This window comes from Camarhynchus parvulus, chromosome 9 (genome assembly GCF_901933205.1).
Source record: "Camarhynchus parvulus chromosome 9, STF_HiC, whole genome shotgun sequence".
Taxonomy (NCBI): Eukaryota; Metazoa; Chordata; class Aves; order Passeriformes; family Thraupidae; genus Camarhynchus; species Camarhynchus parvulus.
Genome location: NC_044579.1, coordinates 24,173,052 through 24,197,657, shown reverse-complemented (window position 1 = coordinate 24,197,657; position 24,606 = coordinate 24,173,052). Strand labels below are relative to the sequence as shown.

At 43.3% G+C, this 24,606-nt stretch overlaps 1 protein-coding gene across 1 annotated transcript in view; it reads left to right on the top strand.

Annotated features, from left to right (window-relative positions):
- Positions 1 to 24,606, top strand: part of LOC115906989 (glypican-5-like) — a 378,698-nt gene that overhangs the window by 275,264 nt on the left and 78,828 nt on the right. The gene's annotated exons all lie outside the window — the stretch shown is intronic.

Below are 24,606 nucleotides of genomic sequence, written 5' to 3'. Positions count from 1 at the left end.
GGATGATCCAGAGTTGGTTCAATTTATATATTCTTGAGGAAAAACCATAAGGAATACTGTGGGGTTTTTCCTTAGTGGTGAGCTGCTGGTTAAATGAAATTTCTTGACAGTCTCAGATATTGCATTCTGCAATATTCATTCATTAAATTACTTGGATAATATGTCATCAAGTGTAGAATCAGCTGCAGTATCTAACAACTTCCACCAACATACTGGCAATATGATATGCAGTCAAATTCTTTCAGTAACTTAATAAAAAGTAAGATGTTTCTAAATATTTGATATTATTGATTTACCTCATCTCTAGGTTCTGATTCATTTTACCTCACCAAAATGTGACTGATTTCATGTACCATAGTGTAAATATAATGTGGGTTGGATGTGTAAATACATGAAATACAGATATGAGAATGCTGAAAACAATGCCCATTGAGATGGCTGGAGCTCAGGTAGGTTTTAAACTGCTGCTTGATTCTGCTGAGAAAAACAAATGCCTTTTCCTTGTCCCTTTGCCCCTGAGTGGAGAGGGGAGGAGGTGTCTCATACTCAGGTAAGATTTGCAGACATGCTGTGATCAGCTTCTGGTCAAAACTCCAGCTGTCCCTGTTGTGAATATTTGTTCAGGAAAACCAAGCTTAAAGGTGTACTTTGGAATGTGTCAAAGTGTTACAGGTAATTGCAGTGCCAGCTTATAATTGAATTGAATTTTAGTTTGCACTGATGGCCTGTGTGATCAGAATATCATCACATAGGGACACTGTTTTTAAAAATCATTAAGTAATTACAACTGACAGATCAAGCAGAGGTTTTCACCATCTACTCACCAATATTTTTGAACAAAGGAACTTGGATACAATGTTATTTTAAAACTCTTTGCCTAACTTTTTAATTGTTTACTGTATTTCATCCATAAGCAAAGAAAAGAACCTTAAAGGTTTTAGGCCCTGGGGATTTAGGAAGATAAATACTTTAATATTATTTCCTCTCTGTGTGGAGCAATAGAAACAAAAGCCAGGTGCTTAGTGGTCTTCAATGAACAATCAAACTATCAATACACCATTTGGGGAGGATGTGTATCCATGCTTCCGTGGACAATGGCAGAGTTAAAAAATAAAATCTTGAATGCTTTCAAGACTTGACTTTCAGCTGGCTTTAATAATGGAAAGCTACTTAATGTTACTTTTTCTCCTTTTTTGCAATCTATTTAAATAAAATATTTTATGCTGATATCATCCTGGATTTAAAAGAATTATATTTATATAACTGTCTGTTTCAGAATTTAGCAGGGTGTATATCCAATTAAAAAGGTAGTTAGAATAAATTTTAGAAAATGGTATTGATTCATAACAGAAGAATAAGTATTTCATTGTGTGACAATAGTAATGCTCTATCATAATTATCTTTAAAATATTGTACTGTATACAAGCCACTAGCAGTAAATCTCTTTTCCATATCTGGATACAATTAAGAGATAAAATGCAGTAATCTCATTATGGAGCTGCTTTGCTTTAATAGAATGTTAAAGAAAAACAAACATCAGATTAGTTGAATTTCCCCTTGCTGCATGTCTGGGAGATGATGTTGGCAGTGGTACAGCCTGTGAACTTGTATTTCCTAAGCTTTAAACTCATCCAGCCCATCTACTCATTGTTTTGTGGAAGTGGAATATGGCAGCATTGCCTGTTCCCTGCTTGCCTGGAAATTGAGTGGTGAACTGGCTCTAAAGCCAAATCCCAAATGGAGCCCGGGTTTGAAGGGTGGAGAAGCCAGTGGGAATGTCCTTCCAGGTGTGGCAGAGACGCAAGGAGAGCTGTGAGATGCCACCAAGCTCTTTGGGGCATGGTGGAGCACAGTCACACAGCAGGACAAAAGGAATGAAAAAGGAATAAAAGCCTTTCCAAACACAAACTTTCTGGCAAAGCAACCATGCTTTTAACAACAGGCCCATGAAAAACAGAGGAAAATATTTTAATGTCAGCCTCTAAATTGCAGAATTGAGAATGTAGTAAATATGTACTACATCTGTCATTTATTCAAAACTATATGAAAATTATATTTACTGCTCTGTGTGTTGAGACCATTGAAAAAGACTGAGATTGCTTTTAGTTTTTGAAAACCTACTGAATGCTCATTTCTTTCCACCCCCTTGAAAAAAAAAAAGCCTTTTTCTTACTGCTAAATGACCAAGAATTTCATCAATTTATGGGTGACCATCATGAAACATTTCTGTTCATAGCTATTGGTAAAGATCTCCCCAGACAGGGTCCCCTGCTAACTCCCCACGTTGCTTTTCCAAGCTGCTAACAGAGGGCTGGGCTCCTGGGTTTTGGATTTCAGCATGTCCTGAGTGGGTGAGGGCTGTGCTCCTGGGTTTTGGATTTCAGCCTGTCCTGAGTGGGTGAGGGCTGTGCTCCTGGGTTTTGGATTTCAGCCTGTCCTGAGTGGGTGAGGGCTGTGCTCCTGGGTTTTGGATTTCAGCCTGTCCTGAGTGGGTGAGCACAGGAGTGATTCCAGCCAGGTCACTGTACCACCCTTTTCCCTCTGTTGGTTTTTATTCCCTTTTGGTTGGGGTTTGCTCTCTCTGTAGTTCAGCTCATCCTGCAATGGACAGTACAATCCTGTCCTTTTGTTTGTCACCTTCTGGCCTTTGAGACTCATGTCTGCATATCAATTAATAATTTTATTTTATGTCTATAATTAAGGTACATGGCTGTTAGCTATCATTTTATTTTATGTCTGTAATTAAGGTACATGGCTGTCTATTAGCTAGTGCTGGGATTTTGTTTGTTGCAAATAAGTCTTTGCTTGACCCATTCACTATTACCTGAAAAGATCAACACTTCTTTCATGATAATGGGCTTAATTATCTATTCTCTATCATGTGTGTTTATCCATGTGATTTTTAAATGAACAAGATAAATTCACAGGAAACCAGGATTCTCTTCAAAAATTATGGATGGTGGAAGATGCTTTATAATGTGCTGTTCTCACAGGCCTTACCAATTACCCTGAGCATCTCTTCCTGGGGAAAGCTGTGGGAACAGCAGTTTCCCAAGCAGGCCCATGTGTTATTTGTTGGCAAGTCCCAACTTTTTAATGACAACATCTGTGAATCATCTTGGAACAAAGCTTTGTTGGGAGAGATTTAAGAGGAGGAAAGCCAGCCATATAAATCTGGAGCGTGGATGGGGAAGTTGCTCTGTGGTTTGCCCTGCTGCAGTCCTGCAGGTTTCTAGGCAGAAGGGCAAAGCAACATCTTAGGCTGAGCCTTGCTGAGCCCAGCCTGCTCACAGAGCCAATGCTGTATGTGGTTCTGATCACAGTGAGGGTCCACTGGTATCAGACCTTGTTCTTTAGCCCTTACATGCAGGTGGGGATGCTGGAGAGAGCAGGGAGTGCTCAGTGCCCTGCAGGATTGAGGGAGAGAAATGAGAGTCCTGCTGCTCATGAAAAGAGAGCAGCAACAGGTTCACATTGGGTCCTGCCTCTGCTGCCTCCTTTGCAGAGGAGAAAAATGTTTGGTAAAAAGTGGGAAGGAAGTTTGTGCCAGGAATTCCAATTCCCAGCTCTGTGTTGTGATGAGGCCCCACCCAAGCAATGACAGCCAATATCAGGGGTCAGTTCAGGGAAATCATCAGGTGATTCACTCCTAAACAAAGGTGGAGGAAATGCTTAGGCCACAGGAAGGCTTAAACCTGTGTTTAGTGCAAGGCCAAAGCCAGCTTTGTGGAGGCTGTGGAGCACTGTGGTGCCAAGATTGTGCTGGCAGCACTGTGTGCACAAGTCCATGAGCACACCTGCATGCAGGGACACCCAGGTGTTCCTGGATCCCTGTGTCTGAGGCTGGATGTTCCACACAGCCTGTGCAAGGCAGAAATTCATCCCAGCTTCTGTCTTGAGGAGCCTGATGCAACATTCTGCCAAGTCCCAGGGAGTGGAGCTGTCCTCTGGTGAAGGAAAATACAGTTTAGTCCATCCTTGGGCCCTCCTCCACTGGACAGAATAGACAACCTCAAATGTGTGGTGTACTTGAACTTCAGTCTTCAGATTCACCTCTCTGAGGTCAGAATCTATGCATGGCTCAAAAAGTTCAGCCCTCAGGTGGGACAGGTGTTAACCCCACTCCTTCCGACATACCTTGAAACTTGAGATTGTTTGGAAATGGAAATATGGAGCTTTCCTTTGGCCTGGCTCTCTGCCTTGTTCCACAGGGATGGATTTCTGCTGTGTCCCCATCCCAAAAGCAGGGGGTATCCATGAATAACAAGTGCCTGACCCTCAGGCACAGCAGATTTTTTACAATACCTCCAATCATGTCTGTCAGTGCAGGCATTCAATAAAAACACATCCTGGGACATCCCAGCCAGACTTTGACCATGACTGTGGCCTAAATGTGTTTTATTACTGTGATTTTTGCCAAATGCTTACCTAATCCCAGGAACAGTTTTATTCTGTACTTCTTCCTAATTCCTTCCTGATTCCTTCATGAAGCTCCCTCCCTTGAACAAGAACTTTCACATTTTGGACATCCCAGTTGAACATCCTGCCTTATTGTCACAGATCATTGCCTGGGTGGGATCTACAACAAATCTGCTTGGAACATTCAGATGACATGATTCCAACTCTTGGCTTTCTTCTTGGCTGTGTAGACAATCCCCAGCTTTCTGCTTATCTTTCAGAGTATCTGAAGAGATTATCCTCCTTGCAGATGTGTTATTTAGGGCATATGAGGAGGATGCATTTTTGCCCCAGTATGCCTTTACAAGTGCAGACAAGTAAATTTTCTTTTTTTCTTACTGTCTTCTCTCTGATCTATATCTGCTCTCACCAGCAAGGGAAAGTTAATGTGTTTCTCTGACTGCTTATGAATGTTTCCATTATCAGTTTTTTCCTTTTGAATATCAAGATTCTTTAATGCTTTATTATGTTATCATTCTCCCAGCTTGTCAGTCTTTTCTTGGCATCAGTATTACTGTGTGACCTGTCATTTTAATCATCCTTCATTTCCATTCCCCATGTCACAGGCTGCGCTTACACTTGTATTTATCCAAATACGCAGTTGTACAGCTGCTGATTTTGTAATTATTAGTACAAAACATCAATATTCTGAGATCATAATATCTGCTGGCAGTCAGCCATGCTCGTCAGCTTCTCATTGCCACACGTCCTCACAGATGATCCTGGCTCACAGAAATGCTGCATTTTCAGTCTCTGCTATCTTCTGCCTAGAGAAACCTCTCCATCACACCTCCTCCCCATCCTGCTGCCTTGCAGTGCCATTTTTCTACATCCTTTGTTGCTCAAGACATTTTATCTCCAACTCTGTTTTTAGAAAGCCTATAAATTCCTAGATTGCCCTCAGCATAAATGCCTCATTCTGTCCTCAGAACAGCGCAGTAACATGTTAAACCCTTACAGAAGTTTGATTTTCAAGAAAACGCCACCTTATACTTGCCATTTGGGGTGGTAGAGAGACATGAGCCTCTGTCAAGAGGAGCAGAAGCAAACCCTGCCAGGGTCTTCGGCATGTGTGGGGGACATGAGTGAGTGGTTCCACAGCTGGCAAATTTCTGGCTGTGGCTTCTGTTTTAGGATACAGTTTGGGAGGTGACATGGGAGCAGAGAAAACCAGAGAAACCAAAATAATCCAATTAAAAATACAGATTTTTTGATTATTTATTTGAACTTGGGAAGGTCTGGTCCTGAGGTGAGTGACTTTGATGTCACAGTGATGTCCCACCTGGTACACCTGGCTGAGGGATTCTCTGGGTGGCAGTGGCATTTCCTGCAGGCTCTGCTCTGTGCTGAGGGGCTTCAGAGGGAAGAGAGTGTTGTAAAGGGAGGGAAGAAGAAAGAAAAAAAAAGAGAGAGAGATAGAGGGAGGTTTCCTCATCTCTGCCCCTGGGTAAATCTATCTTATAATCTGCCAATACAGGAGTAAGTTATTTTTTGTCGTTTAGTATAATTTTAACTGAAATGAACACAAGAATCTTAGAATCATTCCTCAACCTTCCTCACCCTCAGCATTGATGTGACAGTTTGAGGTGTAAAGGAATGGGATCTCAGTTCCTTCAGATTCTCACTCCCAGATCTGAGGTGAGAGTTTCCAGCACCACCAGGGCTCCTGCTCAGATCCACTCAAGACAGGAGTTTTTGCCAAGCTGTAGAAATAACTTTCTGCACGACCAGATAAACACATCCCCTGCAGGAATTTCTCCTAATGCTGAGCAGAGCAGTAGCTAGAGGAACAACAGACTGTGTGCCAGCTCTGTGACTCTCTGAACAGCTTTGGTGCTATCTCTGGTGCCTTCAAAGAGGCAAAATGGTAACTGGGGAAATGCTGTTTTACCATTTCACCAGAGAAATGTAAATTGCAGCACATTTCTGATCATCCTAGCAGCATTTAGACAAAATTAAAAGGTAAAACATTTTAGTTGCTTAAGGTACCCTAAGCCTTCCCATGCGTGTTCTGTAGGAGGAAATTAAACATTGGAGAGATCAGGATAAAGATATTTGGGGCTCAAGTGTTTGCAGTAGTTCTGAATAAGCAGCCATCAGGGACTGCATTGGAGATCACTGAAGGGTAATGAGCTTTTACCAACTTCCTACTAAAAATATTTCCAGTAATCTCTGTCCCTTGAACACACTTCTTACAGCAGAACAGTTTTCACTGCCCTTGTCAGCAGTATTTTCTGGTTACTTTCCACAGGAGTAATTCCATGTGTACATCTATTTCTGAGATGGGTTTTGAAAACAGCCCTAAACTGAAAACTCATTGTTCTCATTTTCCAGTGAGTTCCCTCTCAGCAGCATTTCTCACAGGTATTAATGAAAAGGAATTCTTTTAAACAGAAGTGTCACAAAGCTGAATGGTCCTAAACAGGACCATAGTCAAACCACAAAGAGCATGAACAGAAAGAAGCACCTTGGTGTTTGATGGCTAAAACATGAGAAAAAGACAGGTTTCTAGGAAAAATTGCACTGCTAAACACATGAAGCAGGACATTTTGATTCAGACTGTGGGAGCACTCTGCAGGTGGATACTTTGACCCCACAGTCGTGGTGCTTTTTTCTGGGAATGTCATTTGCAGGAGCAGGCTGGCATCCAGAGCTCACAGGTGGAGAATAAAACCAATCCTTCACATGGAGCTCTCGTGAGGTGTGTGGTTTGCATCCTTCTGACAAGAATGCATCTGAGAGCTCCAACATCTTGGTCATGCCACACAGTGATAGGGTAAATATGAAGGCTGAGGCAATCTACCCCCAAAACATCATAAAGCCAAAATTAATTAAGAGGAGTTAGCAGCAAAAGGTCCTTCAGATTGCTCCAAAACAGATAACTCATATTATTTAATGGAAGCTTGTCACTGTGATATTTTCTGAAAAAATCCCTTTGCCAGGATTTCTTCTCCTGGGAAGTTGAGAAGCCTCAGAGAAAAATGTAAGTAATAATTATCTGATTGCTTCTCCTGTGTTTGCTACTTTGGAATGTGGTCTGGAGATTGTTTACCAACAGGTGCATGTTTGATTGGTTTCATGTGAATTGTTTTTAATTAATGACCAATCACAGTCCAGCTATGTCAGGACTCTGGAAGCAGTTATGAGTTTTTATTATTCATTCTTGTTAAACCTCCTGATGTATCCTTTCTCCTTTTTCTCGGGGTCGGCTGCTTGTTCTCTGCCCCCGAGGTGAGTTGGGTGGTCCAGGGAGCGACCCCAGGCTCTGAAGAATGAGACTGGACTCTTTGCTGTTCGGTCTTCAGGTTGTTTATTAAGTCTTATCTACAAAATTTTCTTCCTGGCAGACAGAGGTCTGACCAGCAAGGCAGCCACGACGCTCTCCGACCGCCCCCAAGGCTGCTCCGTCTCTTATACCACAAATTACGTATATCATATTTACCTTTACCTTCCAATACCTATCACCCATGTTGGACAGTGCACCCCTTCCCCAAACCAATCCCTGAGTGCCAACACCACAGCAGAAGATGGAGAACAAGAAGAAGAAGGAAGAAGGATGAGACACGCCCTGCTCCCTCCATCTTGTCCCCATTACCTTTATACAAAAATTTTTAAAACTTATATTTTCACCCTGTGTACACCTTATAAAAACACCCTTTAAACCTGTGACACCTTCCAGCCCTCATACCAAACTGGCAATTCATTTGCAGGATCGAAATCCAGCCACCAAGTGTTCTGGGCATCATGCCAAGATCTCCGAGCCCCCTGACGGGGTTTCGGCTCTCGACGTGGTCTCGGGGGACTCCTCACATCCGGAGTGATGTGCAGAGTTCCCACACTTTTTTAGTATAATTTTACTATAGTATTCTTTTAATATAATATCATATCATAAAATAATAAATTAGCCTTCTGAGAACATGGAATCAGATTCTCATCTCTCACCTCATCCTGGGGTCCTCACAAACAGCACAGAATCTCCCTTTTAAATATCCATGCCATTAAAAATTCTCCAAACAATCCAGCCAGCCCAAGGCAGATGTTCACCTGCCAGTTGGTTTTTGTGCCTCACAAGGGAGGAGCACTTACCTGGCCAGAGCCAGGTGACAGGGACATTGTTTCTGCTCCTTGTGCTGCACCTCTGCCTCCTTCCCTCCTCACCTTTCTGCAAGGAAGGAAGATACTAAAATCAAACCCTGGGCCTTGTTTCTTCCAAAGGTAAATTCTGGCAGGTTAATTAAGGTAAGGTTATGAATTACTGCAACCTTCAAGGCTTTAAGAAGCCCTCTGCCATCTCTCATTGCACACAACAAGTGCAAGGCAGGTGGTGCAGCTGCTTGGCAGTGGAAGTAGAACTGAAAGTTCCTGACAAATGAAAATACACTTTCTGTTATTCCCTGCTGACACCTTCCCTTGTTTTATGGTTCAGAAGGAAAGCCTAAGCAGTTGCTGTTCTTATAGAGGAGGAAAAGAACTGCTCTGGTTTGTTTTCCCTCCCTCTTTTGAACCGATGTTTCTTGGGGGTGCTTTGTCTTTGCTTTCAGGGAGAAGCTGCCTTGAGCACACCAGGTGCACATTTGGAGGTTTTCTATTCCTTGATTGTCCATTTTAAGGTAAAATAACACTCCTTAAAAGAGTTCTGTTGTGCCTGAAGCCAGCAGATATGCCATCAGAATGTCTCAGCTGAGAAATTTAGGATCAAAACAATACCCTGAAAGCAAGCACAGTTTAGTTTTACAGTGACACAGAGCACAGCACAACTGCTCTGTGCTCTAGACTCGATTTACTACAAAAAGAACAGAACTTCAGGCTAAAGTATGTGACATATCAATAGGATCAAGAATTTATAGGGCTGGATCTGGCTGCCTTGAGATCAAGGTACTTTAAAATAACTTATGCCAGCTGATGATCTTGCATGTACTTAAATACCTTCCCTGAAAATTGTTCAAAGATTAAGCACATTATTCCTCAGCAGGTGATTTTGCATCTGGTTTATCCCACAGTGTCTCCTGTCTGCTGGTTTCTAGGAGTGTTTATTTCTGTCCTTTGATCCTGAAAGCAGCCAAGTAATATTTCCCTGAAATCTCCAGTTTGGACAGGACAGGTGACACCTTTCAGAGGCCTTTTAGGGTGTCTTGGGCTGTAACATCACCCAGTGGCCCCAAACTCAGGAACCAGATTTAACTTGCAAAACAGGGAAGTTAGAAACCTTTTTGGGTTTATATGAGGTGCTGAAGTGTGGAGCCTCAATCTGTACAAACAGGGTGAAGTCCCTAAATTATGGATGACTGTGGGTCATAGTTCTCAGTGATGGAAAAGTCAGCTGGATACAAGATCCTACAGCACTTCTAACACTGCTGTTAGTCTGGTTTCTTCTATTTGCCTCCAACAATTGCCCCTCATGTTTACTTGTATCAGAAGCTTTTATTTTTCTAAATTGCATTCTATTCTTAGTTCAGGCTCCTAAATATCACAATCAGAAAATGTTGTCTTTCCTTGTCTTCCTGTCTTTTAAGATTTAGACAGATCGTCTGACATTCTTTAGGTTGTCTTCTTTAATCTCCCTATTGTGCTTGTTCTTCTCTGAATGCCTAATAGTTTGTCAAGCCAAATTTGAACTATTTCTGAAATAAAAAAACGTAAAGAACCAACCAAACTTTGACTATGACAAAAAGGTATTTTGAAATTAAGAAAATGGTTTTGGTTTGGGGTTTTTTTTTTAATCTCCTGAGGTGTCTTGCATCACATTAGTTTGTTCATCTTCTACATAAACAATCCTGTTAAGTTTGCAGACCAGTCTTCAGTGAGATTCAAGTCCATTTCCTGCTTTAGTGCTTTCTGAAATGATGCACATTCTTGATCCAGGTGTGATCTGCACAACCAAACCTCCCTTGCACCAGCAATCTACCTGGGCAGCTCCATTGCCCAAAAAGGGTGAGACACACTGGTCTGGTGCCCTTTGGGAGAAACAGAATGAGCATTTTGGAAGAGCTGAAAGCCGTAAGTGGATATTCTGGGGAGCAAACTCCAACTTTTGAATATGCAGGCAGTACCATTTCTGTCAGTGTGCAGACCATAAACTCTCACCAGATGAGCTGGGAATGTTGAACAGTGGTGAGGCAGGTAGCACACAAGGGAACAACTACTCCTTCAATGTTTATTCAATTTACTTGTGAAAGTCATTGAATATTCTCACTACCACAGCTTTAGCCCACTTACCATGGAATTGCTGCCCACAGTTAGCAGTTAATTCCCAGAGAGAAGCAGGACTGGGTCAGTGTGGGCATGAAAACCTCTTGGGATCACAAGAAAGTAGAAGGAGACACTGCAATCAGCTGAAAGAACTGTTACTTGCACAGAGAACCTTAGAAATTCTCAGCTTTCCAAACTATTTGCCATTCCTCTCCAAATTAAAGAGATTAAAGGGAATTTGTTCCTGCAGCATTGCAAGTGCCTGGTAATAAATCATCATCTGATATTTATAGCCCAGAATTAAGAGTGGTGACTCAGACACACTGCTGACCATTTGGTAGTGAAGTCCTAATAACCCAATCTGGAGCAGCAGGGAAAGGAATGGATCTCTGATGTGAAGTCAGACAAGTAATTTCCTATTTAAAATTTGATTAGATAAAATCTTTTGAACATGTGCTTGTAAAGCAACAGCCTGGTTAAATATGTATGGAGCTGCAGCACACACAGGACACTGCTCCAACAGCACAAAGAACATTGGCAGTAACCTGAACGTGGAGGGGCAAGCACAGTGCCCTGGGCTAAACTCCATCAGGATAAATCTCTTACACAATAGAAAAACAGTAGAGCTGATGGGGAAAAAGCAGTTTTCTTCCTGTTTAAAAACCCACAAACTTGTTTCTCTATCGAAAAGGTTTCATTTTGAAAAATGGAAACATTTGTTGTACATATGCAATTGGAAGAATGTTAATTTCAGGGGATATTTTTTGTAGGTTTTGAACACAAAAGGGAAAATATTGATTCAAGCTGGAATATTTTACCCCCTGCAAATAATATATAGCTTTTATGATACTAATAATGTATAGCAAGCTTGATATTTTTAGCCAGAAAATTCTTGATTTAAAGGCATTACATTCTAAAATTCACAAGAAAGAATATAAAGGCCAGAAAAAAACAAGATGGGGGAGTTTGGCCTGATTCTGACCCAGTAATTATCACTGGGGATTTTGCTTTTGACTTAATGAGACAACAGTTTGAGCCAACAAACAAAGGGTTGGATTCTGCTGCCCTTCTCCCTCCTGCCCAGGGTGGTAACTCTAAGGCTGCTGCCCAGGGTGACCTGCAGCAGTGAGCTTGGCCTGTGCCACAGCACAGAAATTCCATTGCTTCAGGTTAAACAACTGTGACACTGTCTTTCTTTGATATCCTGATTTATCTAATTTACACAGGTCATGGCCCCTTTTGAAACTCAGCTATTGATAATAAAACATCCTCTAAAAGTGGGATGCAGCCCCAGATCTGGGGTAGAGCTCCATTGCAAGTTCAAGCAGAGAATCCATTACAGTAGTTTAGTACAATTGCATCCAGGCAGGAAGATTTTTATCACTTATCATAAAAAGTACTTGCAGAACAGTCCTGGGAATGGAAATATTCATGTTATATTCATGCATTAATAAATTACTATTTTTGAAAATGACCAACTACTCATGTTCACTGGTAGCAAGTTTTTCTCTTTCTCTCTTCATGGAGCTCTACATTTTTTATTAAAGCCATGGGAACGTCATTCCTTTTGTAGAGTCCTTGGTGTGAGAAACCTCCCTGTGTTCCAGCAGTCTGGCCACTACCTGCTGCACTTGTGTACATTCCATGGACATAGGGGATTTTTCTTGGAAGTTCTTTGCCTTATCCTTTGCTTTATCCCTGCCTTTCCAACCACTGTCCCTGCAGATTTCATTCCAGCCCTCCAAGGGCTGCACAGGAGCATGGATGCATCCAGGTGCTGCCTGGCTTTTGCTTTTCCAAAGCAGAAGAAAAGCCCTGAGCATCAGCAGAGTCATGAGGCTGTGTCATACTCAAAGCCTCCCATTTGGAGGCTTTTCCTGTAGCTGCAGAGCAGTTCTGTGGTTGGCACTATCACATGTTTATGTTTTCCCCTCAGACAGGGTGGAATATGGCATTGCCCTGTAAGAGAGCCAGACAGCTTCTCAGCAATCTCACCTCCTGTTATGCCTTGGGGTAGCTACCTAGAGCAGAGGCTGGACAAGATTAGGAGAATAAAGTGGGGATTTATTGAAGGCCTTCAAACAGGTTCACCTTGGGCAGTCACAGCCTCCAGAGGCTACACCCAAGCTGGACAATGGGCACCAGTTTTTCAGACATTTGTAAGTTTGGTCCATTTACATACCAGGGGTTAATTCTCCAATTACAGCTTCAGCTAATGAAGTCATTTACCCCCAGTTTGCTGCCCCCAATTCACTTTTGTTTGTACTTTTTGGGTCCTGAGCCTGTGGGGTGTCCTTGGATCTCAGGTCCAGAGGGATTGTTTGGTCTGACCACAATGTGAGGACAGGAACTCACACTCTGTGTGGAGTTTGGAGTGATGCACTGATGCAGTACAGGACCTGAAAAATACAAAAGCTGGAATCCTAAGGCATCACTTGCAGTCCAGTCATTGCCTCCACAGTTTCAGTGGCTGCCCATGGAAGAACTCTCTCCTCTGTCTCTCCAGCCCACAGCCACTGGTGTGTGTTGTTCCCTGTGGCCTCCTGATCCTGTGGGGTTGGGAATGCAGATTTTCATGGAGCAGTGTTCCCTGCTCAGGTCCCTTGGTGCTGAGAGGGGATTCCTGCCCTGGTGAGCAGCATGTGAGATTCCTCTGTGAATCTTCCATCCCCGTGTGGTTCTGCCCTGCTCCAGGCATTCTGCTGCATGTGCAGTCCTCCACACTTGAATAGGAAGGCACTGGCTGTCTCCAGGCTGCTTTAAGCCTCAACATAAACTCCACATGGATATCATGAACTGAAAAGAGCTTTATCAAAAAAAAAAAAAATCACTTTAATCACATTCCAGAGTCCTGACAGGTAAGCAGGTCCTTGACAGCTTGTCAGTAAATGAAGACGTGTGACACTAATGGGGACACAGCAGTGCTTCATTTGGGTATCACACCCAAAAGCATCACTGGGGAATGCCCAGTGGGAACCTCCCCATTAATCCAAGAAAAGCCCCAAGAAATCAATGTGCATCCATGGGGCTGTAAACCTCCAATCCTTTTGAGTTCCCCCAGCAGCCTGGGCACTGTCAGCTGAAGTTCTGCTTTAAAATCACTTTGCATCCTCTTTGTCAAGCATATTTGCATAATCTGTGTCACAACAAAAATTGGAAGTGTGTTGTATCAAAGAAGATTTGAAATGAATTTTTTAAACTACAGATAAATCATAAACTTATTTTTGCAAACTGTATGAAAATGCATTGCAAACTGTAAAGAAGTCTATTCAAAGGAGGAAATACCCAACCACAGAAAATATTTTTCTATCTGTATAAATACACTGAAACCCTATCAATCTGCAGGGTACATCAAAAGGCTTTATAAGAAATAAGCAAATTATAAATTCCTAGAGTGCCAATTTTCTTCCACAGATTATGCAGACATTATGTGTGCTTCAAGTAAAGTTGCATTTTATTAAAAATGTAACTCGTGATAAAATAGATGTAACACTTGAATAACAATTTCAAATTTATATTATTCTCACCTTATAAGATAATATTGAAAAAGTGAATTGGGCTAACACAAGTGTATTCATTATGCATGAAATCTCTATTTAGTCTGTAAAGTGCAGAGCAGACAGATAGTGGCCATTTTCTGCTGCTGTAATTACTGTGTCACCATTTGTGAGGCATTTATGTAAAGTACAATGCTTCTGACTAACCATGGACAAACTCTCTGCATCTGGTTGAAAATCAAATCATTGTTTTCCAGTCCTTTATGTTCTACTGACACTGGAGTGCAATGTAATCCACCACCAGTTAGAAAATCAAACACCATCCCTTTCTGTAATGTACATTCTTTTTAGATGGATTTATGGATCATACACCTTAATAATGTAAATTTTTTAAAAGCAGAAGCCTATTGTAAAATAGAGCTCCTTCTTTATTTGTTTCCTTCTGTTACAAAGAAGGCTTGAATACTGGCACAGATGTCTCTTTACTCAAGGGCTCTTTCCCCTGTTTAGCAGACAGGTGCCTTGGTTTTTGGTGCAGGTAACTTTTCTGTGTTTGCTGTGCTCCCCTGAAAGAGCCTTAAGGTTAAGTCTTTGCAGTGATCCTTTTCCCCACTGGTCACAGCTGCAGGGTAAATGCCAGCAAGCTGAGAAGGTAAATAGTCAAAAATCCTCCCCTGGCGAGTGTTCAGGTCCTCTGCTCTTTCCACTTCACCCATGTCACATATGTCAGTGACTCCTGGGATTTGGGACATGCTCATAAATCCCCTTCTGAGACAGAATGGTTTCCCATTCCCATGCCAGTCTCCTCTCTGGGACTCTCAGTCTGCAGGGCCACACTGAGCCCTGGCAGTGCCATGGCAGAGCTGGGTGGCCGTGGTAGAATCACAGCTGGTAGAGGCAGAGCTGTGTGACCATGGCAGAGCCACAGCTGGCAGAGTCACACCTGGCAGGGCTGTGTGACCATGGCAGAGCTGTGTGACCATGGCAGAGCTGTGTAGCCATGGCAGAGCTGTGTGACCATGGCAGAGTCACACCTGGAAGGGCTGTGTGACCATGGCAGAGCTGTGTGACCATGGCAGAGCTGTGTGACCATGGCAGAGTCACACCTGGCAGGGCTGTGTGACCATGGCAGAGCTGTGTGGCCATGGCAGGGTCACACCTGGCAGAGTCACACCTGGCAGGGCTGTGTGACCATGGCAGAGCTGTGTGATCATGGCAGAGCTGTGTGACCATGGCAGAGCCACACCTGGCAGGGCAGTGTGGCCATGGCAGGGCTGTGTGGCCATGGCAGATCAGTGGGATCACTCTCTGCCTGCCTGGCTCCCTAGCTGCCCCCACAGCAGCAGCAGCAGCTAACAGCTGTAATCTGTTTTCTCCTGGGGTCTGGTGCAAGTCACTCCTCACAAATGCACCCTGCATTAGCACTGCTCTTGTGGAATGAAGGCTTTTGTTCTTGGAAAGCATTAAGGTGTTATGAGCTTAAGGAGATTTGTCCTGAAAGGAATTTTGAGAAAATTGCCCAGCATTAATGCCTTAAAATGCCCATCATCAAAAGCAGCATGGCTAAACTCCCAGGCACTAGGTGGTAATGTAATAATTGATGCATCCCTGGCAAGCTCACACCTTTTTTCTTGAAAATGCTGCATTAATACTTCTGTTTAATTCTTCATTGGGCTAAGGTAGTGCAAATGTGTTCATCTGTGCTAAGGAAATTTGGTTGTTACAGGATGTAGATAAATTTATTTTGATTATTGCCTTGGTTTAAGTGAATGCTTTTTAGGAAAAATACACAAACATGATGAAGTTAAATGACTACTGATTAATAATACCATGCACTAGTTTGGCTTATTTTTAACATATTTGTTAGAGTTGGAGACTTCGGCAATGTAATTTACCAAAGCAAAAGTATCATTTCAAAATGGACAACAGGAAGCATTTTCCAGAAATCCAAATTGTGCCTGTAAATTAACAAAGCTTCTACATGAGAATTGGTCAGATACTTTAAGTTTTATTTAGCTGCTGAAGCAGCTGTCTGTACAGTAAGGAACTAAATGGTTGCACTCATCTTTCTTTTTGGTTTTTTTTCAGTTCAGTCTAATAGCTTGTCAAATAGTTTTGGGAGTAAATCTCAGAAGTGGTGAGGTGCATGTGGTTAGGGCTTTCTTGGGGCCTTCCCTTGAGACAGTTTCCTGAGGAGGAAAACGAATTGGCTGTGCTGGCTGGAAGCAGATGTGGGAGCATGTGTGCATTAACGGCACTCAGAACTTTGAATACTGGCTGGAACATCAAGGGTTAACATCAGGGTGTGTGTAAATTTCTGTTTAATGAAATAAATCGCCTTTGAGCTGACTCTAAGGAGAGTTTAGAGTAGCTCTGCTGGAGGTACCAAACACCCATGGCATTTTTCAGGTCTCAGGGTAGTTCTGATTCCATGTGGAACACTCCCAAGCAGTGGCACAAAGGGTTTGTATTCCCTGCAGTGCAGAGAAATGGGAGCCCCTAACCCCATGATCCTCCCAACATAACATTCTCCTGCTGCTGTCAACTAGCAAAATCCCTGGAGATCTCCCACAGTCATTGTTTCTCATCGTGTCTCATGGAAATTGCTGAGAAATACCAATGATTAGGAAAAAGTTGTGCTAAGTTCTCCTTTTTTTCAAAGCCTCTTCCTCAAATCTTCCCCTTTACTACAGCCAGTCATAAAATTCCAGACTCTTAGCATGCAGAATGTTAATACAGCTCCACAGGATCTGTCATCTTAGTTAACATCACCTGCCTTTAGTGTTTCCATCTTTTGAATATGTATTAAAAATATCAGACTAATTTTCAATGCAATGGTTTATTAGCAAAAAAAATAATTGCTGTATGTAATGAAGAATGTACATTGGTATTGTGTACTCTATTAAAACAAAATTACCTTCAACTTTAAATAATATTTATTTTAAAATTTAAAGCAGGTCATCTTTGAAGATGAACAGACATGGCCCCTTGCCAAAAGAACAATCAGATTTTCTGCTGCAGAATATACAGAAAATCATAACAAACTTAATTACCTGTACCACTGCTAAAGGCCCTTCATATCTTAGCACTCTTGAGATTTAGCAGATTGTATCACATCTTCCTGATTAGCAATTATGGCTAAGAAATGAAACATTCTGACTTTTACTGAATTTTTTAAAAAATGCTTGGTTTTAAAAGAAGACAATCTGTGAACAGCCTTGATTTTAAAGTGTAATGGCTTACAAGAAGTGTTGAAATTTCAGTGCATTTTCTCAGACTATCTTAATTGTGCCATGTAAATAGATAGCAGCATCGTTTTCATTTTCTCAGATCTCATCTCTTCTGACCTCTCCACAGGTCACTGTCTAAGCCTGAGGATTTGGGGCTTTATTATTATTTTTTTATTGTTTCTTTTTAGGTTTTTCCTCACAGAAAACTTAGTACAATGATCCATTTTCACAACAGATAGCAAGAATCCACTCAGTATTCAAAATATCTTTTTTTATCTGAAATTCCTGGGCACTTTTGTCAGATGAGCGTGTCTGAAGATCTCAGCAGTGTCAAATGTGAATTTCTTTGAGGGACACGAGGGCAATGCCTGGGTGCTGGACAGGTTACCTGGGAGGAAGGCCCTCCTGGCTGAGCCAAGGGAAGGAGCCAGGACAGCCTTTGTTACAGAGTGCTGAGGCTTGGGGAGCAGCTGAGCACTGCAAAGGGAAGGCTCTTCTTGTGGCTGTGAGCTGTGAACCCATGTTTCTATTTCTGTTCATTATTAACATTCCCTTGGTATTGCTTATGGGTAAAAAGTTAAATTCTACTTTTCTGGCACTATCTCAGAAGCTGATGATGCCTTTGGATTCAGGTATTGGCATTTTTCTAGGCAGAAAAGAACATATTCAGTGTATCACCAGAGTGCCTTTGCTGCTCACCCAGCTCTGGGGGTTCACAGAGCCAGCTGTTCCTGCTCCTCATTGTCCCAGCCCCCTTTGGTGTCCCTCTCCAAGCTCCTGCTTTCCTGGGCTCTGCTGTCATGTGTTGTCTTTCCTGCAGCTGTGCCCAGGCTGAGCTCCATGGCTTGGATCCCTTAAACATTCCTTCCTGGAAGTGCTGCAGCCTGATCACACCCATCTGAGCACCATAACTCCATTTCAGCCTAATTCTCTGCTAATTCTTTGCAAGCTTTCAGTGCCCATCAGAAATAACTTTCCAACATCCTCCAGACACTGTCCTTTCTCTCAGCTTGAGGGATTCCAGTTTCTGCAGCCCGGAATCCACAAAGGAAATTCCTCTCCCAGCTGCTCTGGCTCAGTCTCAGGTTGACTTTTGGTGTCTCCCATTCTGCCCTTACACTCCTTGGTCATTAGAATCTACTTAATCATCTCTTTTTTCCCTTTCTCTCAGCTTGAGGGATTCCAGTTTCTGCAGCCTGGAATCCACAAGGGAAGTCCCTGCTGGCTCCAGCTGCAGCCACACTGGCCAAATGTGGAGCATGGACAGCAGCAGCTGATCAGGGCAGGAGCCCTGAACTCCTCTGGACTCTGGCTTGCCAACAGGAGCAGTCCTCAGGGGCATTCTCTTGGTTTGATTGTGATTTTGGATGAGAGGAGAAATGAGATCTCAGTGGTGTGGAGAGAGCACACGGTGCTGGTCTGACCATTGTGCAGTGCCTGGGAGGGGGGAGGGCAAGGGCAGGGCTGGCTCTTTGCCTTCCAGAGGCTCTAACCCACAGAAAAGCCACTGCAAATGCTTCCATCTCTCTCCTTAACAGCCAGGGCCATTCGTGTGCCTGATTTCAGCTGATTTGTTGGCTCTAGAGCAGATAAGAACAAGCTTTGTTCCTTCTGAGCTTTCTCTTGCACCACACCAGGTTTCCTGCTGCTGCAGTGGGATCACAAGGGATTTTCCCCAGTGCCTGCCCATGCAGCTCCCTGCTCTGCAGAGCTGTTGTGTGCCAGGGGCTGGTTCTGCTGCCCCTCACTCTGATCTGAAGGGAGAGAGGTGATGGACAGGGACTGGGGGCCTTTTTTTGTTGACTGGTAACTCTAAGGCAGGTTTACAGTCAGTCTGCTGCCCAGGGTGCTGTGGTATCTGCTGATGTCACATCAGAAGTCAGATTATCCTTGCAAACCACCTGGTTTTCTGAGCAGGTGGCATTCTGAGCAGAGCCTCTCACTGGGCTGAGCTCTGGGCCCAGCCTGGCTGGGTCAAGCCTTGCTGGGGCACATGGGCTCACACACACGTGCAGGCACAGCCCCAGCCTCTCTGAGTGTCTGCACCATGTGGGATCCCAGCAATGTCCTCCTCTGCCAGTCTTCAGCATGTGCTTATCAGCTGAACTCGTGTCTGTTTGCTTTTCCCAGGCTCAGTTACTCTTGACTTTAAAAATCAACACTTGTTTAATTAAAAGTAATTTTCAAACTGTCACCGGAGTGCCAGATGCAACAACTGGCACCATCCTGCCCCTCATTTCTTCTCTTATCTCCTCTCTAAAATACCAACACCAGTCAAGAAGAAATTGGCAATATTAAGCCTATGAAAGAGAAAAAAATAGCCAAAGAAAAGTGGCATTTACAGGTATGTCAGCCCAATATATCAACCCAGCTTAAAGATATGAGCCCAGAACTCATCCCTGCTTCATTTGCCATCATATTCATAAGTGTCATATTTATATATCTGTATTATTTGAAGTTGTATTTTTAATGTTGAGGAAACTATTGTAAAATGTATTGCAATACTTAAACATCACTGTGAAAGTGAAAAATGGATTTTTCCATAAAAATATACTCTCTTGTGGAATTATGGCCCTAGTGAAAATGTACTGCCTTTCAGCCTGCTTCTTGGATGGTGTGCTAATATTCTACCTAGAGGTATTGTCTGCAGGCACTGGACACAATCCTCTGGGTGTGCAGAAATTAGATAAGGAATAATTCTTTTGTATAATAGCATCCCTTGGGTAGTCTCCTGTGCAATACAGTAAAATTAATTCAGGTTCTCTGCATCGAGCTTATCTGCTGTCCCAGCACTGGAGTGTTCTTCTCCTGCCTTTTACCTGGGCAGCAGTTATTTTCTGGCTTCATTCCGTTCAAGTCCAGCATGGGTGGTTTACAGAGCATGATCCTGCAGTCAGCCTGTATCATCCCAAGTGTTCTTGCAACAGGTGGCTGCTGGGTTAAGTTGAATAGTTGAAAATAAATGTGCCCAAAGCAGGGTAATCTCTGCCTGGTTTAATATCCTGGAGCACTGCTCAAAGCTTGGACCCTGTCCTCAGGAGAGCTCCTGGCCCTGACCTGGCTTGTTTACAGTAACCTGTAATTTAAATACCCTCTTACTCATGGGATGGTGTCTGTATCTTTTTAAATATAAATTACCACTTAGCCTTCTCTTTGAGGGATTCATGCAGTTAAGGCCTGGTTGGAAAGGGGAGAATCTCTCCTGCTTTCTTTGAGATGAAAAGTTCATTGTCCAGTGCTGGAAATTTGATTCACTTTTCCTTTGTTTGCAGAAAATAACTTCAGGCCCTTGCTGTCATGGTTTGTAGCAGAGAAGCCTTCAGCAATACAATCTGTCTCTTGCTCTCAAAAGCTGGGAAGGCCAAAGCAAAAATTAGTCCTGAGGGTTTCCACCCCTATTCCCCCACAGACACTTTGTGCCCTCAGCCAGGGTTTGTTACAGACTTTGATGTAACCACAGTTAGACCTGGAGTTGTGACTGTTGTGGTTTTCCATCAGAGACATCACCATGGATGGCTGTTTATGGTGCATCTCTGTTTTCTAGTCCTCTCCCAGGCAGAACATGGCACATTGGGCCATTTCCATATCCATTTCTTCCTAAGACATTCCAGTTGTGCATATTCACTGGCATAACCACAGATAATCCCAAGGCTGAGGGAAACTGTGTAGCCACATGGTGAACAATGAGGCAGCTCCTCTTCTGCTTTACTGTTCTCTTTTAACAAATCCAGCTGCAGAACATCTGTGTCATGGGCTGTCACATCTGTCACCGAGTCTCAGGTTGACTTTTGGTATCTCACATTCTGCCCTTACACTCCTTGGTCACTAGAATCTACTCAATCACCCCTTTTTCCATTCTTTGCAATATCCCACTTATTCTGGGTGTTCAGCTGGGGTGATGTTTTTTCCTTGGTGCTTCCAGAAGCCCTCAAGTGACCCCAGAATGTGAGTTTGTGCAGTGCCATGAACACCTCCCATTGGTCCTGTGTGTTAAACCCACACTGCAAAGTACAGTCCTGCTTCTTTGGAAGTGTGCAGTGATGAGGAAATAGAATATTCAGAGCTTTGTGGAGGAAAGAATGCTTAGGTTCCTTTAATAGGAATAGGAACAACCACTGGGAGTGTGGCCTGGGGAAGGGTTCACACAGAGCACTCATTTTGGTACCACACATCTAAATGAGTTGTACAACTCATCTAAGTGAGTTGTTACAGCTTTTACTGCACTGATGCTTTCTAACTATAGTTATCCTGAAATTTTAAGATGGAAGATAATTTTGAACAGAGTGGGTTTGAGTGGGGTGGGTTTTAAGGCAAAAACTCCCAAAGTGCTTGTGGCCAGCGCTGCCATTTGATTAGCTGGGTGTCACTCAGTGTCACTGAGCCCCAGCTGTTCTGCTCTCCATCTCCTGTGGCAGATTCTTTCATCACATGGATTCCCATGGAGATGCACCTTGCTCATGCAGGGCTTCCCTTCAATCTGACACTTCTCCTGCTGGAAGCTGAGGATGAGGTGAGTGCTGCAGAGGGCCAGATAGACCTTGTGTGGCTGACAGTAAACGATGACAGCCTCTCTTCTCAGCACCTCAAACCAGCAGATATTGTCAATCTTGTGTCCCTTATGTCTGAAGTTCCTTTGATTCACGTGTGCTCCAGATATTTGGTATAAAATACCCTGTCTGGTGCAGCTTAGTGTCACAGCCTTATCTCTTTCAGCCTGCTCCAAGCTCAAGAAGAAGGAGCATTTTGGCAGGCAGCTCTCAAGGATGCAGTGAGTGGGTGACAGTGGCCTCGTGGCTGTGGGTGGCAGTGTCAGTGTTCCACACAAGGTTTGCTGTGAGCTCTCAGTGTGACACAGAAGGTGGGAGAGAGCTGGAGGGTGTTTGACTTCCCCAGTGAATCTGCACTTGTGTACTGGATGGCCACAAGTCCTCTTCTAATATTTGTGGTATTTCCTTCCAAACAAACACAATTTTCTAGTACTTGGATAGTGATCTCCAGCCCACCTACTTACATGGTATCAATTACAGCTCTATTGGAGCTCCTTAGTCTTTCATCATTTTTTTTCCTCATTGTGCCCCCAAGACTTGTTTTCTTAATTTTACAGCTGGAGAAGTGGCATAGGGAGCCAATGGGAAATAGGCCAGTCATTCCACATGAGTTATGTTTTGCATTGGTTTTAAGTGAGACTCTTTAAAATATAATTAAAAGCTTTATTGTTCCTTGATTAATATGCTGCTCTGTTTCCATTATAATGCCACATTATCCATAGTGCTCCTCAGCTATTTTACAAATATTTCTATGCTGTGTTTGTTTTGGCAACTGCTGCCAGATGTTGACTCTATGAAATCTTTCCAGCTTTTTAAAAGCTGCATTGCTTTTCTGTCTAGAAGATGCATCCATGCCAGGATGCTGTGACATGAGGAATTGCACTTTCACCTGGGAGAGCTGGCCTGTGCCCCTGGTAGGCCAGGCTGAAGGGATGGGGGGCAGAGCAGGGCTGAGATTTGTGCTGCCATCTCCCAGCACCAGAGCCAGGGTCTCCTGATCCTTGGATGCCACCCCACTGTGCTGCTGGTCACTGAAGGGTTTTTCTGAGGGGAAGTGATAACCTTCTGTAGAGGAGGTGATAAAGGGAGCAGAATGACCAGCTGCACCCACTTCAGAGCCTGATAGGTGATAAATGACCAGCTGCACCCACTTCAGAGCCTGATAGGTGATGAGGTCTGAAACAAACTGGGAGGGGGAGCCAGGGACTTGAGTGTGTGTTTAGTCCTGGGGATCTGCAGGTGGAGAGGAGCCTCTGTGGAAGTAGCATGGGGTGTGAGCCAGCCTGCTTTGCCCACTCTGCATGGCATTCCTGGAGTTACAGCCTTCAGAAATGCAGAGGAGCAGCAGGGCTGTGCAGAGCAGCAGGGCTCTGTGAATCCATGTGCTTTGGTTTCAGTTCTACACAATCAACTTCCACAGAAACACAAAGCTCAGGCCAAGTTTTGAGTGATGTTCCTTGGCAGCACTCACACAGCCAGATACAAATCTGGGCCAGACCTTGGAGTTCAGGGAATGTATCAGATGTATGACTCCATGCTTCTGAAGCTTTTGGGGAAACAACTGGTTTGTGTTGCATTCTGTGGCTTACATAATCTAGTTCAGTGTTCTGTGTGCCAGCTGCAAGTCAGGAGTTGTAGCCTCATTTGTTCTGAGTGAAGGATTGTTTCCCTCTGGAAAAGGGAAGGGAAAAACAAGCAGAGACTTCACTCCTTTAGATTTTGGGTTTGGGTTTGGTTTTTTTTTTTTTCTTTCTTCATAGACCTTTTGCTCTGAGCCTCAAGACAGAGAATCTGTCACAGTATATCTGCTTTCTGTTTGGACCTGGGCATAGAAAAAATGTCTGGAAGATCTGATATATGGGGATACTGCAAATATCGATGCCCTTCACAGGCTCCATCATATTTTAAATAACCTGTCTGGAGCTGATGGGAAACCTGAGGTTGCCAGGCAAAACAAATGGGACAAAAGTGTCCCTTCCAGATATGTTCCATGGTGTGGCTGTCACTTTTGGGGTTCCAAGGCATGAAGCATGTCCCAGCAGTCCTGTGGCTCTCTGACACTACATCAAGCACTTCATTCCTTGCAGTGTTTCTCCCTTCTCACTGCTTTAGGTAATAGAACTTAAGAGTGAAGAAGTCATCTGCTGCAGTGTGTTCATCTGGAACAGCCTTTTCCACTGCATGTAGCATTAGAAAGTATAATTTGATTGTTGCCAATTAGCAGACCAGCCATGCCTCTGGTAGTTGCAGGGGTGAGCAGTCCTTACTCTTCATCATCATTTGAGACCTTTCTGTGGCTGACAGGCTGTGCCATGGAGTGCTGCAGAGCCCTTTCATGTTAAGAGATCATTGTGCTGCTGAAATCAGGTATGTAAAATAAACCATCTAAGGTTTTGCAGACCAGAATTCAGTGAGCAAATACCATAGAACTAGGGGCTGATTACTAGACATCCTGCAATGTGTCTGAAGGGACTGGAAACATCTCAACAGAAATGTAGGCTCCACAGACTATGGCAGTCCATGCTTAAGGATGCATTTGAATCCTTACCTGTCCTGTAGGTAATTGCAAGTGCTGAAATCCACATGATTTCAGGTTTTAGGCTTGTCCCTGTCCCCTCTGAGTTTTATATTGCCAAATTACTCTGGTTTTTTTTTTTTTCCTCTAAGTCAAGCTAACATTAATAA